Source organism: Marmota flaviventris, chromosome 16 (genome assembly GCF_047511675.1).
Source record: "Marmota flaviventris isolate mMarFla1 chromosome 16, mMarFla1.hap1, whole genome shotgun sequence".
NCBI lineage: Eukaryota > Metazoa > Chordata > Mammalia > Rodentia > Sciuridae > Marmota > Marmota flaviventris.
The window spans coordinates 22,958,200-22,965,279 of record NC_092513.1 but is presented as its reverse complement, the minus strand read 5'-3'; positions in this window follow the sequence as shown (position 1 = coordinate 22,965,279).

The following is a 7,080-nucleotide window of genomic DNA, read 5'->3' as shown; positions in this document are numbered from 1 at the left end:
AAATCATTCTAATACTTTCCAAATAGTTTGCTGATAATCAGGAATAATGACTGTGATCTTTTCTTTGAAGTGTCTCTCATTCAAAAACATAATGCCCCAGTTTAAGCTTTGATTTGGTAAGGAAAACTGCATGATATTCTTCTAATGTTATTTCACTGAATTATGAGCCATTAGGTCCTCGGGGCTCAGGTTCCTTGTGGCAGCCAGAGGCATCCTGGCATGTGCTTTGTGGCTTAGTATGCACCTGTTACCAGGGTTTCCTGTGGGCTTTGGTCCTGTGTGTTGTCCCCTACTGGAAATGCTGCCATCTCACCCCCACTGCCTGCCAAAGATGGCCTGTGAGCAGGAGGTAGAGCTGCCTACACCCTGCCTTCTGATTTCAGCAGCTGCTGAGTCTCCTTGTCACCAGGGTTGTGTTAATGGGGTTGCACGAAAGGTAGCAATAGCAGAGCTTCCATTTTCTGAGCAATGAGGGATCCCACTTCTGTTTTGATTTCAATAGGAAGGTTCTCTGCCTGTAATAGCAAGCTTGAAAGAACCCTCCAATTAAGTTACATTAAGCAAGAATTGACTCTGCCCAGACAGACTTCTATTTTCTTAAGTATTGGCAAAAAAATTGCACAAAATGCTAGTGGTAGAGAGAATGTCTGTCTCCCAGGAGAAGAGAATGTAAACAGAATGAGCCTTGGCCTTTTACCTTTAATTTAAAGTCAGTCTTTATTTCTAATTAAGAGACTTTGTTCTGTATTCTATGATGCAAATCATTCTCTGCTATAATCTATATAGTTGTTAAGATATAATATTAGTGTATAGATTATAGCAGAGTATGGTTTGCCTCATAGCATACAGAAACTTGAACTACTATCTTGAAGTAATCTGTTATCCTCTTAAAGTCCTATGTGAAATAACTGTTTTTAGATAGTTTTTAAATATAAATGCTTAGACTGGGTGGGATCCTTCTTATAAACTTTAAAATCTTATGCACAGGGAGGTAAAGCCTGGTGAGCATTCTTTAACCATGAAGTCTAATATTATTCTTTAATCATGAAGTCTAATATTATTTGGAGACACTAAATATTAAATTAAATAACCAAGTATTATGAGAGAGGGGTTTGAGCCTTAATATGCAAAGTAATCAACAATTGTAATTTTTGGGTTCCACCCACAATCAGAGACTGATTCAGCTGAGAAGTGCTTTGGGACCTTCATTTGTAACAAATAACTGGGGCATTCTGATGTGCTTGTGGCTCTGTGGACTACATTTTAGGAAACACTGCCTAGGATTTCCTGCTTCAGAAGATCTTTACTGTAGAACTCTCCAAAGAAGGGGCAGAGTGATCGGGGGGTGAAGTACAGGGAAAAAAAGATGGTATTCTTGATCTCTAGAGGAGAACATCAGTGAGAAGGTTCTCTCTTCCCATGAACTGCCCAAATACACCACAGTTTTTCAGAAGCTGTGCAAAACAGAGAGATACTGCAGTGAATTTCTCACAAATTTAAATCAGATGAAGACAGAGGTCATTATGATGGAGCTTACAGGAGGCTTGGAGGAGTGGGGGTGGTGTGTCATCCTGTCATTCTCTTTACTTCTAAAACCATCATTATTTGTGAATGGAATGAACACATTGAAGATTCTGATTCTAGTCATTAACCAAACAGTTAAATTTAATAAAATCCCAGGCGAATCCAGACAATTGGTGGCCAACTAGAAACTTTCTCATCAAATTATTTGGTTATACTTACTTTATAACATGCTCATGGATTCAAAGTCAATTACCCTAGAGAATACTAAGCTTGAGCCAGAAGAAATGAATGAGATTTACATGAAGCAGCACTGATAAGCCTTAGAAACTAAAGAGTGAATGAAAAAGTAAAATGCAGATTTAAATTGATAGCAAAATACCATTTATGAATATGCCTGTGCACAGAAAATAATGACAAGTAAGTTCTCCAGTTGGACACAGGAATCAGTGAAAATATGAAAGATGGAATAGAAGTATATGTACTGAGATCAGGAGATAAAAGTGAGATATGTTCTGAGATCAGTAGATAAAAGTGAGTCCTTAAGTTAGGGGAAGGAAAATTGAGATTGGAGATGCAAGATAAATGGGAAAAAGAGCAAAACAAAACAAAACACAACAGTGACCTTAAGGTATAATATTAGTGTATAGATTATAGCAGAGTATGGTTTGCCTCATAGAATACAGAAACTTGAACTACTATCTTGAAGTAATCTGTTACTTGACCCAGATCAATGATGATTGTGGATCTTGAGCTGAGGAGTATGATGAACTCAATTCTGAGCCTTGGATGAAAAAAAAATGTTAAAAACTTGGTCCCTACCCCTATGGAATTTCAGCTTACATGGGCCTATATGCATGAAATAAATAAGTTCTATAATTAAATGACAGATGGGAGGTACCAATCAGTACTATGATAGCTCAGAGCATAGAAAGAAGAAAATAATAATACAAAAAAGTTTAACATAAAAGGAAAAGGAAATATCTTTTTGTTGTCTGTTAGTGATCCTCAGATCTATTGTGGGGTCACCTTTAGAATCCCATTTATTCAATGGGCAGTAGGAATTAATATCAATGTAAGTCTACCTCAGTTCCCAGGGACTCTTTTTTGTTTACTTATTTCTTTTCCTTACACTTAGGAGATATGACTGAATTCTGTTTAAGTGAGGAGAATGTAATTTTAACTCAATTACATTGATTTTTTTCCTTATTTATTTTTTCTTCACTGAGTTTTACAGTGCACAGGCTTTGTGAAGTCAGGTGATGTTCGCAAAATATTTTCAGTAGTAAAGTGTGCTCCTCTGCCTTACATTAGTTAAGGTAATGTGAACTTCTATAGTAGAGATGGCCTGATCTCAGAGACTTAAAACTTACCTCACAGAGCAAGGATGGGTCTTCTGGGCTACTGGCTCCCATCCACACAGTGATTCAGAGGCCCAGGTTGCTTTAGTCTTATGTCTTTACCATCTTGTTCAAATGACTGGGGGTCCTTTCCACTCCAGTCAGTTGGAAGTGTTAAAAAGATGAAAGACTATATTTGGGAAGGTTTTATGGGCTAGGGCTGGCTGTAGCAGCACATCACTTCCTATTCCATCCCACTGGCTGGACCCAGTCATCGGGCTGAGAAGACGACTTGGAAAGGTAATGTATCTGTGCTCTCAGGCACATAGAAGGTGTGGAAACAGGGAATAATAAAGGTGGCAGAGTGTATACCTTTGATTTAGCTTGATGTGCTTGATATATTTAACTGCATGTTGGCTAAAGTACCTGGATGTGACCCTCAAGGTCTTCCTCACCCAAATCCATTGATCACTAAACAAGGAAAACGACATGGAAAGAACAGTGATGTGAATTGGGGGAGCTGGCAAGTCGCCACCTGACAAATACCTTAGTATAAGGTCAAGAAGAATGATAATCAGCTCTGTACCCACCCTTTCAGCTGCTTTCTATGGCTTCTTGAAGCCAGTGTTGAGATGTCTGAACCTTCTGGTCTTGATTGAGTTTTCTAGATTTGACCTCTGACCTGCCTACCCCTGTGGGACTTACTTGGCCCTTTATCCTCTGAGATCCCTGAATGTCACCTCCGGACAATATGAAATTCTCTAAGTGCTTTAGTTCTAGCTGTGTCTTCACAGACTTTCTGCCTAACTTGTTTGAGCACACAGTCAATTACCTCCTATGTAGCTAAGTTCTGGGTCCTGGTATATCCTGGTCAATATTATTCTACTGCTATTTCCATCTCAGTGTGATATACCAATACCTGGGATTTCTATTTGAAATTCCCATGAAAGACCTAGATCTTTGTGCCATATTCACGTGTGCATATTTGTATCTGATGAGAAGGCTGTTGAGTCATCTAGATATTTTATATAAACATTACATTTGAATCATGAAAGGAAGCTGGGGAACACCTGCTTCAGTCAGTGTCTCTGCCATGAGTTGAGGAATTTGCTCATCATTCAAAATGCTCTGGACGGAACTGAGCCGAGTTTTCAAATCAGGCCTAATAAAGTCAATGTGACTGAATAAAAACTTTTTCCAAAGGGTAACCTTGGACTAAGACATACACAGACAGGTAACCATTCAGTGTTACAAATATTATGTCTGAGTTTGGGCTGCTATAACAACATAGTATACTCTGAGTGTCTTATAAACAACGGAAATTTATGTCACACAGTTCTGGAGGCTGGAAGTCCAAGCTTAGGAAGGCAACATGGTCAGGTTCTGGTGAGGGCCTTCTTCCAGATGCAGAATAGTGACTTACGACCTCACAAGGCAGGAACAGGATAAGAGAGATCTGTGGCATTTATTTTATAAGGATAGTAATCCCTTTTACGAGAATTCCATCCTCATGACCTAATCATTCCCCAAAGCCCCATGTCCTAACACCATTACATTAGGGGTAAATTTCAAGACAAGAATTTTATGTGGAAATAAACAGTGAATTCACAATATATTGATAACTACTATGTTTTTTTTTCTCTTTACCCATACATTTACATGAACTGGGCAATTGTATGGAGCCCAATAATTTATTTTCCTTTAGTTTACAAATATAAGGACTAACTGTGGGTCAAATGTAGCTCTCTGCCTATTTTGGTAAATGAGTTTAATTGGTATAGGACCATATTCATTCCTTGACATGTTGTCCATGGCTCCTCTCATGCTATAGCAGCAGAATGGAGGAGATGCCACAGAGATAGCGTGGCCTGCAAAGCCTATGATACTATTTGACCCTTTACAGAAAAATTTTGCTATAGGCACAGAAAGTCAATGGGATACATTGAAAGCACATATTTGATTTCTGACAGAGAATAAATAGCCAATAATTTTAATTTTTTGTGCCTGTCTTCCTTTGCTTACTTTGTCCCTTCTACCTGGAATACTTTGCGCCTCCATCATCTGTCCATTTATTCAACATGTAGTCATCATGTGCTTACTATGTGGCAGGCACTGCTCTTGGTGCTGGAACAAAAATAAGACATACAGTGTCCATCTTCATAGGGTCATATTCTACTTGGGTGGGAGACGATATATATATATATATATATATATATATATATATATATATATATATATATGCAAAAGGACGCAAAATATCCTGTGACCTCATGATTCACCTTGTGAAGATAGATAAAGCAAGGTACAGATAGATAAAGCAAGGTCCCTTTCTGTTTAATTCCTCCTTCTATTCTAAATTCTTGCGCAAGCCCAACTTTCTCTATAAGGTCCCTTGTCTTTGTTTCTTTCTTCTCCTTTTAACTCACAGATCCTTTAATTTGAATTTTTAAGTCATTTAGGGCTATCTTCCTTGAATTGGATTTCTTTGCATAAGTATTTCTGCTCCATCATAGATTTCCAGTCCACTGGTAACAAGGGCAATATGGTAATTTTTGTTCTCTAATAGCAAATAAGCAGTGCCTGATAATTGCTAGGAAATCAGTAAATGTCTTGAGTTAAGTTGGATTTTAGTTCTAATCATGGAACGTTTTAGTATACGTCAATTTGATACATTCCTCTCGTAGGCTGTAGTCTTCCTGAGTTTGTGGCCTTCATTGTGGTCCATCAGTCACTGAAAGAAGCAGGGAATTTCCCATATTCTCAAGAACTAGAACCCCTTCAGGAGTTGACTGCTCCGACAAACTCATCTAAACCATAAGATCTACCTTTCCCCTTGATATTAAAACCAGAGAAAATCTTCTCAATTAGTTATACCCTGAAATTTCAATAATAAGGGGAAAAAGTCCATTCAATTAACTAAAAATAGGGAGAAAAGGAAGAAGTTGCACAAGTAATTACCAAGTATGTAATTAAACAAGAAATTCTTGCTCTTTCATTCACTCCCCAACCCCCGCTCCACAAGCCCTTAGAGTTCATGGACTAGTCTCTTGGGAGGAAACCAGGTTACTTTGCTGGAAAGAACTAGCGTTGGAGGTTGCATTAATCACCACATAAGGATCGGCCAATTTCTCCCATGCACAGGATGAATGGGGTTATTCATAAAAGGGCACCTGGGCAGGAAGTGGGGGAGTTGTGGCTGACCACACCAGGCTGGGAAGTCTGTCATCAGGACAAATGAGCATGGGTTGGGGTGAGGTTGAAGGCCAAAGGTGCTGGTAAAAGGTGAGTGAGAAGGAAATGAAGAGTTGTAACCTGTTACCAATTAGCATGATCTGGTAGATGACAGAGCTGGGTTGTGGGTCATAAGTGTCTTGCATTACACTCATCACTGAGCCCTCCCTGGAAACGGCTCATCTCAGTGACCTTGGGCTTGGAAAAGGCTAATTTTGTTATTGTCTCATCCTCTTCAGCACCACCGTGGATGTTCCCCTTCATTTTTCAGTCCTGAGAGGGAAAGAGCCAGTACTTGAGTTTCTGTAATGTCTAAGAAAATAGCATTCCTAGATTCCCTTAGTATATATTGCAGGACCCTCAAGTTCCATGAAACAGAAAGTCTGTCAATTTCTGTTGACTGAGGGTTTTTAGACAGTGAAGACAAGATGGTGGCCAGCTCACCATGAGAACTTAGGAAAGATTCTGCTCACGGTGGGAGCTTTCCCTTTGAACTTAGGAGGGCTGTTTGCATGACTCAAATTTGTGGCTTCCTGGGCTATAGCCCCACCACCTTATACAAAGCAATCAACTATTCTCATTTCCTGGAAGCCAGGCTGTGATCTTGGGAGCACTCCTGGGACAGATAACCCAGCCAGTGTTTGGGCAGTGCTTTGTTTGACCTTTATGTTTTCGTTTCTGTGTGTATAAAGTCTTTCCCAGGCAGACTGCACCCCCAGATTGCCACATTTACCCCTATTCACCAAGGGAGACCAATTCTATTCCTATGGTCTTGGGTCCATTTTTCTACTACTGTCTACATTGTACAGCTGATCCAAAAGGAAAAAAAATCATCTTTGAAAGATGAAGACAAATCTACATTTATCATTAGTGAACTTGTGATTGTCTATAATGATAAGCATAATAAAAAGTCCCCAGTACTAAATAAAATTTATATAATAATATCAATTGTACTACAGCAATACAATGATAGCCCTCGTTTATTGAG